This window comes from Sorex fumeus, unplaced genomic scaffold (genome assembly GCF_029834395.1).
Source record: "Sorex fumeus unplaced genomic scaffold, SorFum_2.1 ptg000030l, whole genome shotgun sequence".
NCBI classification, from domain to species: domain Eukaryota; kingdom Metazoa; phylum Chordata; class Mammalia; order Eulipotyphla; family Soricidae; genus Sorex; species Sorex fumeus.
The window spans coordinates 9,094,346-9,109,702 of NW_026606087.1; the positions used below are offsets into that span (position 1 = coordinate 9,094,346).

The following is a 15,357-nucleotide window of genomic DNA, read 5'->3' on the forward strand; positions in this document are numbered from 1 at the left end:
GGTCAACTGCGTGCAAGGCAATTGCCCTACCCGCTGTACTATCGCTGCAGCCTTTTTGGTTCCATCCACATACACATAATCCCTCATGATATAAAATATTAAATTACACTACCGAGTCTATGTACTTAAATTCTAGATCATCATCAGAAGTATTTGAAATTTTCTAATCTGGTAAAGGCTGACATGGAATTATCTTCAATTTTTTAAAAAATTATTATTGTAAATAGTGCGGGAAAGCTGTATTTCCTCCTCTCTCCTCCTTTGTAAATCTTTCCTTAGGATGACTCCTCAGAAGTCAACATACTGACTGAGTAAAAAGATTTGAATATTTTACTTGATCTAGCCAAGTTATTTTCCAGAAGCTGTGTGCCATATACTGTTTAATAAATGCCACCTGTAATTTGTTTGGCATGGATTTTAATTGGAGCACATATACTGATCCTATGCCCTATATTTTTGATGCATATTTTGGGGAGGCCTCTCATGTAATGTTCATGAGAGCAATTCTAGACCTGGCAGAGTGCGCCTGATGATTCAGCCCCTGGTGACGCTGTGATGTGGAACCTAGCCATGTGGGGCCACCAAGGCCTCACACCCTTGGTTTCAGGGGTGCCGTGTGGTGTTGGGGCTCTATCCTGGGGCGGGTGCATGTCAGGCATGTTCTCCAGCTTTTTGAGCTATTTCTTGGTCCCAAGATATGTATTTCATTTTTGAGAACAAAATGGTATAATTTACGACTTCCTTCTACAACTTAATATCAAGTGAATACTTTCCAGTTTTACACTGTTTTCTTCTCTGCCATGATTTTCACCCCGGAGGAAGCTTTTCTTGGTCCCAGGGGGTGAAGAACGGTTACTTGCTTCTCAAATTTTATTCTTACCCACATTTATGATTTGTACTACATTAACCTTTATTATTAATTTGACTTTTTAAAAGCTCTTTATTGTAGGATAATTTTTTTGTAGAATAATTTTAGACTTTCAGAAAAACTGCAAAAATAGTACAACTAAGCAATTTAAACCCAGCCTTAATTTAGATTTTATTATTTTTCCCCCATTAAAAAAGTTTTTTTTTTTAAAAAAGACCAAAAAAACCCCCAAAAACCTTCTAGGATCTCATCCAGGAGCCCACAGTACATTTAGTGCATTTTCTTTTTAAAGTTTATTTTTATTTTTTATTATTTATTTATTTATTTATTGAATCACCGTGAGAACAGTCACAAAACCTTTCAGTTCAAGTCTCAGTCGGTCATACAATGATCAAACACCCGTCCCTTCACCAGTGCACATTTTCCACCACCAAGAACCCCAGTGTACAACCCCTCCCACCCACCTCCCGCCTGTGTGGCAGATTTCCACTTTACTCTCTACGTTGATCACATTTAATATTACGACAGAAGACCCAACATTGTTATTTGGAATTTTCCCCAACATTCAGACCTACCACAAAGACATCACTAGAAAATTTGTTTTCTATTGCTGATTATACACAATTTGGATTTCTGATATTTTAGTAATAAACCTAGAGGGATTACTGCCAAAAGCCCCTGGGTTCCAAGATTGGTATGTGTGCCTCGGGGTTCATATTGGTCAGAAGCCGGAGGAGGCGTTTGAGGGTGACAACCTGGAGCATTGTCATGGCAGGGATCAGGGCAGATTCCAACCCCCATCCCATGAAGCCCCATGTGCCTCGTCAATGCAGTCTCATACCTGGTTGTTCACTAGGCTCTAAAAGATGCAGGCCACCATGTCGTCGCTGCAAAGGGGGACAGGCGGAGGGACAGACACCCTTCCTCTCCCATGGCGGCATAGCACTGTAGTCAAATACACAGTCCAGATGTATTTCGGTTGGGCATTATCTTTTGCTCAGATTTTCCCACCACCATTCAAGCTTGATTTTCAGGGAAAAATGCTAAATCATTTACTTTTCATTGATCACTTTGCATATCAGGAAAAGTCCTGTGTAAGTGGCTGCGTGGTTCAGAAAACAGTCTTTGTACCCGCATGCCAGAGCCATGCTTGTAGAAGCTCATGGTCACCAGGATTCCATCTGGAGAAGGTGGGGAGATAGCACCTACACCATCTGGGATCCCGGTGATATCGGGTCTGCAGAGCCTGGAGAATCCCTGGGGAGCTTTGGGGCCTTTCAGCCGGTTTTCTTCTTCACTGCTGTGTCCTGTAAGATGGCGCTGGGGGCAGGTTGTGGGCGTGACTTCCGGAGTCAGAGGTTGCCTGGAAGCTGGGGCGGCCTCATTGCAGTTTGGAAAATAGTCCTGGTACCTGCACATTTAGTGCATTTTCTGAGTCCTGTTGTCCTTGTCTCTCCTAGTCTTTTATGACACAGGGAATTTAAGGAGAATTTTATTCTTTTGAGGGAGACACACCAGATAACACTTAGGGACTACTCCTGTCTTCTCTTCCATAGGTGTTTGGGGGACAGTGAGGTGTTGGAATAGAACCCTCCGCTCCTGCATGCGTGGTGTGTGCACCAGCTCTTTGAAACCTCTATGGTATGTTTGGGTGTTTCATAGAATGTTCCTCAAGTTGCATTTGTTAGTTCTTCTTAGAATTCAACTGAGGTTATGAATTTGGGGGAACACTACAGAAAAAAATGCCCTCAAAGCACCGTATTAGGGTCCAGGATGTCAGTGTGTCTTATTACTTTTAATGTTAACTTGATCACCTCCTTAAGATGCTGTTTGCCAGGTTTCTCCATTGCCAAGTTAACCTTTTATGCCTTTGTGGTGAGTACATATTCTGAAAGATATACTTTGAGACTGTGGAAATATGCCAGGCTGCCTTAAATTTTGATACAACAAAATTAAAAGCAAGCAAGAATCATAGATGCCTTCTTTATCACTGACCCATCAGTGAGATAATTGGAAATGGCGTTAATAGCTACTTGCCTTTTTCCTTTTCATGTTAAGATAAATATAAAAGAATTAAGATTTTAAAATGTGTATGTCTGGGGACGGGATACAGTTCAGTGGTATAGTGCATGCCCTTCATGTATGATATCCTGAGCTGGGTACCTAGAACAACAACAAAAAAAAAACTAAAAGTTACTCAGAAAAGTTTATCTGTGGGCCAGAGAAATGGTACAGTGGGGATAAGGTGCTTGTATTACATACAAACTCATTCTAGTTTGATCCTTGGTACTGCATATGGTCCTCTGAATTCCACCAGGAGGGAACCCTGAGTGTAGATTCAGGAGTAAGTCCTAAGCACAGCCAGGTAAGCACCCCCTTGAAAGAAAATGTGTTCATATATCGTTTTACCATTTATAATCATCTTATATATGCACCACATCCTGCATTCACATGTAGGGGAAACCTTGGACCTCTGAAGTATAAACACCAAATACCAAATTATCCAAGGTTCTGTGTAGATATTGTTGATCCTCTATTAGGTAGATTGATTAGTCATTTTTAGTCAATTTATTCATGAAAATGTTTTGAATGCCCTTAGCATAGAGTTCTAAAATGGTATTCAAAGTGAAGACATAACTCTTGCTTGAAGATATTACAGGCTGAGGCCAGGGCTGAGGGGCTCAGTTGTAGAACACATGCCTTGCATGTGTAAGGCCCTGGGTTTGATCAGAGAAGTGCTAAAAGAAAAAAAAATGGGGGTCAGGGAATGTAACCCTTTGGTAGAGTGTTTGCTTTGCATGCCAATAAAATAAAAGGAAAAAAAATATAGACTAGGAAGCAAATTAAGCAGAACGAGCCTTAGTGTAATACTGTACAAGGCAATGAGCACAGTTGGCACCGGAATGTTAAACTCTTTGTTCCAGGGAATACAGGGGGCAGGGGGTGGATAATGTAGATTAGCCAGAGGAAAACGGGAGGGTGGGTAGAAGGTTGCACCGTCTGGGCCAGTATTACTCATAACCTTCTCCAAATCTTATTATAAGTAGTAAACTTTAAAAAAATATTTTTTTTATTGAAACACAAAGTTACAAAGATATCTGTGATTAAATTTTAGGCATACAATGTTCCAACACCAATTCCTTCACCAGTGTCCACTGTTCTTCACCAATGTCCCCATTTTCCAACCCTCGTCTCCAGTCTTCCTCTGCGGCAGACATTTCCCCTTCTGCAATTGTAGTGTTCCCTTCCCTAATTTTCCCCCTTCCTCAACCTATACTAAGCGGCAGCTTCCTAGTGAGCACCAGTTCTCTTCCTCTTCCTCATTTCTATTGCCTTTGGGCATTTGGTATCCCCGTAGGAGGTTTCTTTATATCCCACCTACCAGAACTGATTCTGAGTCTGTTCAGCATCACTGTTCAATTTCCCTCTGACCAATTTCACTCAACATGCTGCTCAAGGAGTAAACCTTTTTCCAGACTAAAGGCATTTTTGTATTATGAAAAAAGTATTTTTGAGTTTAACTCTTACTCGTCTGTCTCCTCCCTTTCTTTCAACTTTACATATACTTTACCCCAAAGCTTTAGTTACAATAGGTTAAGATTTTGACTGAACTTGAGAGTCTAAGGATAGCCAGGCTGAGATACTATTTCTGGAAGGGCAGGTGGTGCTTTGAGAAGGATATTGACTAGGCTGCTGGAGTATTGCCTCTTGCTCTGTCTTCCTGAGACCAGACTGTTTATGTGGGTCAGTGTTTAAAAGCTTAGATTTGACAAGGGACGGTGGTCTGGAGTCTGTGAAACAGACCTTATATGAACATCGTGACAGACACTCCAGGAGCTGATCAAGCCTCTCTGAGTTTCATATTGAGTGTTGCGAGCTGCCTAGAGGTGGGTGAGGGCTGGAAGACCAAAGGAGAGTGTATTTGTCCTGACCCAGAAGTGTCCAGGAGTTGTGTCACTAACGGGCCATAAGATCTGGGAGAGTTTAATCCCATTCTTTTCTCATTCTGAGCCTTGGAGGTGGAGTCAGGGATGATATGGGTGGAGGAAGGTGGGATTAGGGTGACAGTAGAGACTTTGGAGACTTTCCTACCATAAAATGCCATGAATACAGATAGGGAATTTCCATTTTTTTCAGGAAAACTATGTACACAACAGGTGGGTGTTGCTTTGGCCAGCCCGCTGGAGGTCCTGCCCCATGTGGCTCCCAGGTAGAGATGCTAGTTTGATTGAAAGTCCCTGTGAGAGCCCATGAAAAGACTCCTTGATTTGTGGTGGGAAGATTGTGTTTCAAGAGTATCACCAGTTCCGCCCTGACAGGGTGGCTTTGTCTGACTGGGGGCCAGGAGTGAAGCCCTGACACAGCTGCAGTTTTTGTCCAGGCACTTCCCAGACCTTTACCTATTTCCCCATCCTGTGTTTGTGACCTTTCTTTCCTATCTACATTCCTTAGGTAGGAAGCCTGATTCTTCGATTTTCCCTCAAGGGAAGACTGCCTTTTTTTCTGTGCTGGTCACTTGTCTTCTCTTGGGTCCATGGCAGCTACTGGGCTCTGCTAAAAGGGATTTTCTCTCCTGATGGCAGAAATCTTCCTGCCACTTTAGGCTCATTCAGAAAGCAGGGGGGCAGGGCCAGAGAAATAGTACAGTAGGTAGGACATTTGCCTTGCATGCGGCCAGTCCAGGCCTGATCCTTGGCACCACATACCCACCCCCCTTCACCCTTGCCCACTCTACTCCTGCCCCAGCAGCACCAACTAGGAGTGATCCCTGATCCCTGAGCCAGGAGTAAGCCTTAAACATCACTGGGTCACTGGGTGTGTTGTACAAAAATAAAAGGTGTGGGGAACTCAGAAGGCAGTGGGACTAGGGGATAAGACAGAAGGATAAGACCACAGGACTGCAGCAGACAGTACCATAGAACATTCAGACTAGAAGAATCCTCAGGAAACAGCTGCTTCCACCAGCCCTCTCAAGATAGCAGGGAAAGCAGAGACCTTGTTCGAGATTTTACCTGGGATTAGGTCCTCAAATAGGACCTGGTTCTCATTTGCTGATTTTCTCTGCTCCTGAAAATTTGAATTTCCCCTTCTTATCACATTGCTCCTCAGTGATAGGGTTCTTGTGCAAATTTCTCTGCAGCCATATAAGTCAGCCAGAACCCAAGGTAGGAGAGTAGGACAGGATAGTTGTTTGTTTACAGACTTGGGTAGAGCTCATGGAGATGCTGCTGGACCTTAGTCTGGTGGGCATTGGGGATGAGGCCCCCAGAGAACCTGAATTTACTATTTCCTAGAGCACATGGATTTTTGTTCAGTTCCTTTGATCCCAAAGTAAGGAGGGGACTTAGAAGTTTATTGTGCTTTGTGCCAGGTTCAGATTTTTAAATTCCCTCCATCCTGGAAAAATTCTATCCAACAGAGGGAAAATAGAAAAGTATGTGTATGTATGTGTATAGTATGTGTGTTGAGCATGCATGTGGGCACGTGTGAGTGTGTGCGTGCATGCGTGTGTGTGTGTGTGTGTGTGTGTGTGTTGTTAGGCCTCATTGTTAAGACTCATTGTTAGGCCCACAGACAGCAAAAGCTCATCTTATATACCTTTGTTTCTCCACTTGCAAAAATAAAGTCAGGATGAGAATTTTCCAATGAACTTGCAGGTATTTGGGAGATTTGAATTTCATTTGTTAATTTAAAGAAAGAATGAACATACAGTAAACTCTTCATGTGACAAAAGCTAGATCCTGATTATCATATATATGGACGTCTACACACTCGGTTGACCTCATCTTATCAAGGGAACAGGTGATTCTGGCCTCTTAGGATTTTTTTCCTTTCAGCAGTTCATTTATGTTGCATGTGTTCATTGAATCTGTACTCTGAACGAGACTCAAGTGACTCTACCTCATGGAGCTTACAGTTGTGGGGAAGACAGTGTGTGTAATAGAGATGAGATGACATAGAACCATAATGATGACTCTTCACACTGCTGTGGGGTTGCAGAGTCGAGAAGCAGTTTCTGCCTGGAGATTAGGAAATATTTCATAGAGGAGATGACAATGAAATTGGGATTTTGCTTGGAAAAGAGAAGGCACTCAGTGTGAGCAGGGAAGGGAAGAAGGCGGGAAGCACTGGCAGATTCCTGAGCTCCAGGTGGTATTTGGTGGCTCTGCCCCAGTTGTAGGTGACAGTTGGAGGCCCTGTGGGCTGTAGGTGAAGTCAGAAAGGATTTCACATTTTGGTGCTAACGTACACTGTAAGCAGGAGTTCAACTGAGTTGTTTCTGCTATTGTTATGTAGGCCTGTATTTCCTTCCCAGACAATACTTTAAAAATTGTTTTAAAATTAAAAAAAAATTTTTTGGGGGGGAGGGGAGGGTTTTCAAACTGGGCAGCGCTCAATGGGGATGTCAGGGATCAAACCTGGGTTGACTGTGTGCAAGACAAGCATTTTACCTGTTGTGCCATCTCTCTGGTTAAAAAAGAAGGGGGGGAGGGGAAGGGATTTTTATTTATTTATTTTATTGAACCACCATGAGCTACCATTACAAAACTTTCATGTTTGAGTTTCAGTTATGCAATGATTGAACACCCGTCCCTCCACCAGTGTACATTTTCCACCACCAGTGACCCCAGTATCCCTCCCTTCCCCCTCATCCTACCTGTCTCTATGGCAGAGTTTCCCTTTTTCTCTCTACTTGTGGGTATTATGATTTGCAATACAGATAGTGAGGTGGCCCCCTGTAAAATCTTATCTCGCTGAAGGTTGTGTGTTCACGGGCTCACTGGATGGCTCTTTTTCACCGCCTGCATTCGGTGCTCTTGAGCCCTGGGTGTGGCCTGGATCAGGACAGCTGTTCTTTCTCTCAAGCTTGAGCCCCTCTCGCTCTGACTCTCCCTTCCCCAGGCTTCCAGTCTTCCAGTTTATATAGCAATCACGTAAGGCGGTGACATAAAGGTGGGTTGAATATTGACAAATCAACAAAGAGAGGTAAGACCACTCCTCCAGAAGATTAACTCAAGGATAAAATCTTATCTAAAGAGATTACTCCAGATTACTAGGAGATCCGCCCAAGGGTGGGATCCCAACAAGGGTGTGTTCTTCCCTCAGTTAGTAATCTACTTAAATAGTTGTAATAAATCTACTTCTAATATTTCTAGCAATGTCATTCTGTATGAGCACAGTAAGAGATATAAACTTAGTTTGGTTCTTCCTGAGAACATCTCACTTTACATTCAGCAGTCCTCAGGCCAGGTTAATCTTCCTAGCTCCAGCAGGGTTCTAGTCTCATCGTTACTTACTTTTGGATAATGACAGCATTTGTCCATGATCATGCCATCAACTTATAGTTGAGTATAGTGGCACTTTGGCCTGGCCCATTTCGATGCCAGGGTAGCTCACAGCTTGCCCTGGGTCCATTCAGTCCTTTGTCGGGACCCTGCTTTTGGGGTGCTAGGAACTAAAGGCAACTGAGTCAAGAAATCAGATTCCCAGGAGTAAATATTATTCGAAGTCAATCAACTCCCAAGTTACAAAGCATAATATTAACTGTCTTCCTGTGCCCATACAGAAAGGACATTGCTTACAAGTTCAGTGTCCTTAGATGGGTGTGACCCGATAAACCTAAACTATCTAAGGAAGGACAAAACAGTGTTATCCTACAGCCCCCCCTTTTTTTAAGCTGGAGAGATAACTCCAAAGACTGGAGCACTTGTTTTTACTCGTGCAAACCTTAGATTTTATCCTTGGCACTATATGGTTGCCTGAGTATATCACTGGGGAGTGACTCCTGAGTACTGAGTCAGGAGTAGCCCTGAGTATCACTGGGTATGATTCCAAAAGCAAAATAAGTAAGTAGATAAAGAAATTTTAATTTCTTTTGTGTGTGTTTTGGGCCACACCCATCCTTACTCTGTGTTTTTTCCTGGCTTTGCACCAGGAATCACTCCTGACTGGGCTTGGGGCATTGTGGGATACTAGGGATTAAACCTCGGTTTGCCACATATGCATGGCAAGCATATTACCCACTGTACTATTGCTCCAGCTCCATCGATACTTGTTTTTTATAATGGAATAAAGAACACTTTTGTGTATTCATACAACAAATATTAAGCCCGCGGTTCTCTCTTGCCCCTGCGTTCGGTGGTCTCAGGTCTCTTTCCCACCTGGAATGGCCAATGCCATGGGCGGATGAAAGAGGAAACGAGGGCCAGGCTGGTTGGTGATCAGTGGTTGTTTATTCCATTCTCCCCACGTGTCTGTTCCAGTCTCTCTAAGCTCCCCATTCCAGTCTCACCCTGTTTCCCTTGCTAGTCTCTCCGCACTCTGACACTCTCATTGTCCTGCTCTCTCTAGTATCTCCCAACTCACACCTTTCGTGGTAGCAACAACATACAGGTCTGGTAGCACAATCAACATGAACATACAGTAAACTCTTCATGTGACAAAAGCTAGATCCTGATTATCATATATATGGAAAGCCCTTCCTGATTGCCTGCCTCCAGGAAATCTGTTCAAGGGTGAAATGCCACCTAGGGTTTTTTCTCCTTTCTTTAGTCCAATAACCATTTAATCACTCATCTTAATTCTATTTCTTAATATTAGTCATTTTGTATGGACAAAGTAAGAGATACATTAAGCTTGAAGGGTAGCTCTCCTGGGAACATCTCGCTGTAGATTCCTGACTACAGTACTCAGACAGACAGATTAAGATTAATCTTTCCTAACCCTAGCAGGGTCCTAATCTAGTTGTTACTTTTTGGATCATGACAGAATTTGTCCATGACCATGCTCTTAACTTATAGTTAAGTGTTATGGCACTTGGCCTAGCCCATTTTGATGCCAGGTTAGCTCACAGCTTGCCCTGGGTCTATCTAGTCCCTTGTCGGGACCCAGCTTTTGGGGTGCTAGGAAATAAGGGCAACTGAGGCTTAAATTGAGAAAACAGATGCCCAAGAGTGAATATTATTAGGAGTCAGTTACCTTCCCAAGTTACAAAACCATAGCATTAACTGTTTTCTTGTGTCTATACGAAAAAGGACATTGCTCCGAATTAACTATGCAAAGGACATAAGGAGAAGAGAAAAGCAATATTTACAAGTTAACAGGGTCTGATTAGGGGATACAGGTCGTTGACCAGTTGGGGAAGCAGAGCACAAAGAAAGAGGTAACAGATAAACACAGAGGAACGGGAGTGCCTCGGGAGCACTGTGATGAGAGTAACCCAATAAACCTAAGCTCCCTGTAGCAAGGCAGAAAGGACAAACCAATGTTATCCACACACTTTCTACTCATCTCCAAATTAAAAAAAACTTGTGGTGACTCTTTCCAGCAGCTCTGTATTTTTTGTAAGCACGGTGACCTGCTCTGTGGAGGTGAGAGAAAGCTAAGAAGAAACGGTCTTGATAGAAGCTTCTCAGCTTTGTGAGCTGGGCCAGGGCTGAATCATTTCTGCCTTCTTCTGGGTTTGGCCTGGAGACTTGGTAGAGAATGTATAGGTAGGATTGCTGTCAGCGTGTGTGTGTTGGGGGCAGCGAGGATGAAACCCTGGAGCTTGCCGTCAGAAGAGTGACCCTACGGGAAGGTTCTGGGAAACAAACCACAGGAAGACTTGACAGGAATTTTTGGTTAAGCCCACAGGCAAAGCTCATGAGGCAAAGATGTAATTATAGTTTGTAAGTCTATGAAAAGACACAGTGAGTGACATGAAATAGCTGTTCTAAATTTCTTCTTCCTGCTGGACAGGAAGAAATGGGTTTTTATGTATTCATTTAGAGATATTTATTGAGTGCCTGGGTTTGATAGTAAATACAGGGCATATGGTGGTTAGTTTAAAAAAGTCAAGATTCCTGCTTTTAAGGAACTCGTGGAGGGAGGCTGACATAAAGCAAATACTTGTACAAATGTGCAGGTGCAAATTTGGTGAGTGTGAAGGATCAGTTCTCATTTAAATTGCAAGGTCTAGGGAGGTATCTCTGAGGAGGTGAGAAGCTGAGGAGAGTAAGAATCAGCCAGGCAAAGACTAGTGTGTCTTTGGCAAGGGGAGTAACCTTGAAAAGTCTGGCACTTTTATTTGTGGGCGGGTGTTGGCATCTGAAATGTGGATCCAGAACCAGTGCGTAGAGGAAGGGCAGACACGTACTGAGACTAGGTTGGTGGCTTATATGCTGGGCTTTATAGTGCCTGGTAAATATTTCTTTTCTATTTTATTTTTCAAAGTTGTTCACAATAATTTTGTTACATTTAATATTACAACACCAATTCCACCACCCTATTTAGAATATTTCCACCCTGACCCCTAACCCCTGTCCCCAAAGCAGGACATGTATAGTTTATTTTCTATTGCTTGTTGGGCTGCAGTGATAGCACAGCGGGTAGGGTGTTTGCCTTGCACACAGCCAACCTGGGCCAGGGCCGACCCGAATTCGATTCCTCCGACCCTCTCGGAGAGCCCGGCAAGCTACCGAGAGTATCTCGCCCGCCCGGCAAAGCCTGGCAAGCTACCGGTGACGTATTCAATATGCCAAACACAGTAACAACAAGTCTCACAATGGAGACATTACTGGGCCCGCTCAAGCAAATCAATGAACAGTGCGAGGACCGTGACCGTGACTATTGCTTGTTATGAATAATTGGCAAAAAATGACCCAAAAAAGTTTTCTTACAGGAAAGTGTGTGAAGATTGTTGTATCTCACCCTGGAGCCAGTAAGCCATTGTATAAGAGATTACCAACATATAAAATGTCATGCGCCACAAATCAGGCACATGCTCCAGGAATTCTAAAGTTTTTTTAATACAGTTATAAAGCTGAAGTGAATTTAATTTTTTCTTGTATCACTTGTCATCCCGTTGATTATCAATTTGCTCGAGTGGGTGCCAGTAACCTCTCCATTTGTCCCTGTCGCGTGCTAGTGTAGCCCAATGGCATCTGCTTGCTCCCCAATGGCATCTGCTTGCTCCAGAAACACGAAGAACCTCAAACCGTTTGTTCAGGGTTTTGACGAAGAAGAATGACCATCTTGTAGGTGGGCGGCCACGCGTCCTTTTGACATCCCGTGGAATCCAGTTGGTAACAGCTCAGTTCAGTGGTCATTTCTAAATCGCATGACGTATCTGGCCCATCTGATTTTTGACACCTTGGCAAACGAGGCAGCCAGAATTTAATTTTAATTTTTTTTTCAACTGGATGATGACTTTGGGGTCTGGAGGCCTCTCTATGGTGAATTGTTCTGTGTCGCTCTCTTCCTAGAGCTTTGTTTCTGCGAATGTTTCTATCTTACCCTAAGTGCTGAAATGTGTTAAGCAGGAAGTGACTGGATCTATAGAGTAAAAAGGCGATTCAGACAGTTTTGTGGAGAATGAATACATGAGGGTGAGTGGAACTGTGGGGCAGTGAGATTTCTGCAACTGTTATGATGAGATTGCAGAAAAAAATAGACAGATGCATCTTGGTCATAGAACTAGTTGGAGTGGCAAATGGCTTGAGTGTGGGGAGAAGGAAGGAGATATAAGAACATCTCCCAGGTCTCTGGGACAAGTATATGCATGTCCCGGGCGGGCGTCTCAACAGATACTCGACCCCATAATGCTGTAAAAACCAAAAGCCGTGTCCTTCAGGAAGGGTCAAGTGGGATTGATCCAAATCCCTCCCTGCAGCTCCTTCAGCTCTGCTTAGTTCAAGGCTTTGATACAGTAGCAGCGCCCCAGTTCTTTCACTAAGGTGGATCTTACTCCTTTCTCCCTGAGGACAAAGCCCCTAAGGCATTCTAGCTGCAGCCTGCCGCTAGGGGGAGCATGGTCTGCATTGTGTTCCATTGTGGAGAGACCTCTCGAGTGTTGATTTTTAGAGGGACTGTCCCTTAAATACTCTGAGTTCTGAAGGCCTTCACACCTCTTAGAATGCTGAAATCACATAGGTTCTCCACAGATTTCAGTTGGAGATAACTCACACTTAAAACTGTGAATAGTATTGTCAAAATGAAAAAGCACCACCTCTTCTTGGGTCCATGAAATGTGCATTTTGCGTGAGCAGAGCAGAGGGATTCCAGTTGGGAAAGGGAAGATATTTAATGACTTGATGGTGTTGCCTTTGCTGTTTGATCCTGAATTTCTTTGCAGGTTTGGAGCACTAGATCTGGTGAGGGATTTCTGATTTGGCAGGGAAGTGGGTTGTGGGGTAGAGGTTTGAGCCACACCTGGTTGTGCTCAGGACTCTATGCTCAGGGATCACTCCTGGTGGAGTTCAGGGAATCATATGCAGTGACACAGTACAAACTCAGGTGGGCCAAGTGCAACCCTACCTACTGTGTGGTCTATGAGAGGTTCCTGAACTGGTACCTGAGTATCATTAATGGGTTATTGGGTATGTTCTCTTTGAAACTTGGATTAGTTAACTAACGCACTATTGCCCAACACTTAGAATTTGTGCTATTATACCACTTCCTGTTGGATTTTGTGATGCTCACCTCTTAGCTCCTGGCATACCTTTACCTTTCAAATTCAAGTCAGATTGAGTCTCCTCGATTGCTTTGAGAATTATGCGGTATATTGGAGATTGATCAGAAACAAGAATTCTGCAAAGGAGTGGCCCCTTGGTTCTGTATAAGGTTCATCAGAGGTTCATTAGAACCTCTCCAGTGTTGTTTTTGGGAGCAGGATTGGGGCATGGACTCCTTGATTCTCAATCTCCTTTCTCTTCTTGGCGGAATTTGTTGTTTGACTTTGGTGAAGAGCAGAGGAGATGAATGAAGTTCTTTGCTCAGTCCCTTTGTCTCTTCTCACTCCACCACTGCTCTTTGCCCAGGGGAGAGATTATATGGGTAGAATTGGGAAGTTGAGGGGACTTGCCTAAGTGCTCATAGCTAGTCCGAGGTGGTGCCTGTACCACAGAGGTCTCACCACCTTGTCACCTGCTCTCCTCCTAAGCCATACAAGCTACTGTTTTAGATCTGTTATTCTCTACTCCTGTAACTCAGGGCAAGTCATTGTATCACACTTCCAGATTAAAAAATAATAAGAGTATTTTAAGTTAGGACTCGAGAGAGATAATACAAGAAATAGTGCATGTGACTGACTCTGGTTCAGTCGCCATCACCCAGTATCCTGAGTACTGCCAGAGTGACCCTAAAGCACAGAGCCAGGAGTAAATTCTGAGCACAGTTAGATGTAGCCCAAACCCTGACCCCCCATCACTGTATCACTGTCCTCCTGTTGTTCATTGATTTGCTTGAGTAGGCACTGGTAACGTCTCCATTGTGAGACTTGTTACTGTTTTTGGCATATCAAATATTCCATGAAAGTTTGCTAGGCTCTGCCATGTGGACAACTTACTCTTGATAGCTTGCTGGGCTATCTGAGGGGGTGGAGGAATCGAACCCAGGTCAGTGGTGTGCAAGGAAAATGCCCTACCCGCTGCGCTATCACTCCAGCCCTGATCCCCCATAAATAAGTAAAAATAAAAGTAAGAAAAAATAAAAAGGTGTGAGATGAAGCTATACCAGCCTTAAGTTTAAGGTTAGGACTGTTCAGTTGTATTGAGCAGATGAACTAAGATCTTCCAAGTATTTTTGATGAGTATAAGGTAATGTACAGCTGTAGGTTACAACTGTTTTTCTCTAATCTGCATAGTGCATTCTGCAGCTCGTGGATGTCATCATAGCTAAAGGCGTGATAGACAGGCTCGTCTCACCCTGACTCTGAAGGCTTCTCTACCCTCTTCTTCTGACCCAGTCCTAGTGCTTTAAACTTATTATCCAAGAAGTTGTTAATTTTCATGATTGGATGGTAGTATACTTCAGTGGAAATGCACTGAACTGGACCAGTGGCTTCTACGTCTTTCACTGTTGATTGTTTTATTGGAGTGAACAATTGAGCTCTCTGAGCCTCAGTTTTACCACCTATGAAATGAATATATCTGTCTAGTGTCTTTTTAAAAAATTTTTTTATTGAATCACCGTGAGATACAGCTACAATCTTTCATGTTTGAATTACAGTCATACAGTGATCAAACACCCATCCCTCCACTAATGCACATTCCCTACCACCAATGTCCCCAGTATACCCTCCTTTCCCACCCTTGCCCTACCTCCATGGCAGACAATTTCCCTGACACACTCTCTACTTTGGTGTCCAGTGTCTTTTAAAAGATTGAGTTAAAAAAATTTTTTAAAATATATTGCAAGGTAGAAATGATATGGGGTTGTTGAATTTAGGGGTCCTGCTGTTTCCTGGCACTGTCCTGGCATCTCTTAGAGAGAAGGGATATGACTATGAGCAGCTCACAGCAGCCCGGTAGTTGCAGTTGTTTCTGCATCAGGTTTGTTGTTTGGGCAGAAATTTTGGACTTGCCCGGGACTCTTACTCGTCCTAACCTAGCATCTTTCCTCTCCCTTGCAGGAAGATGAGCGACTGCTTGGACATCAGCGTTAGTACAATGAGCTCCTGCACTGGTTAAAGTCCTCGCCACCTCCTGGGCAGCACTGCAAGGTAAGCA

The 15,357-nt window shown here is 43.5% G+C and overlaps 1 protein-coding gene across 2 annotated transcripts in view; it reads left to right on the forward strand.

Moving 5' to 3' along the window:
- DENND2B (DENN domain containing 2B) overlaps positions 1 to 15,357 on the forward strand; it is a 198,761-nt gene that overhangs the window by 55,773 nt on the left and 127,631 nt on the right. For both annotated transcript variants that reach the window (XM_056116022.1, XM_056116023.1), the window contains exon 2: positions 15,261 to 15,350. The gene's annotated coding sequence lies outside the window, so the exon portion shown is untranslated. The remainder of the gene's footprint in view (positions 1 to 15,260; positions 15,351 to 15,357) is intronic.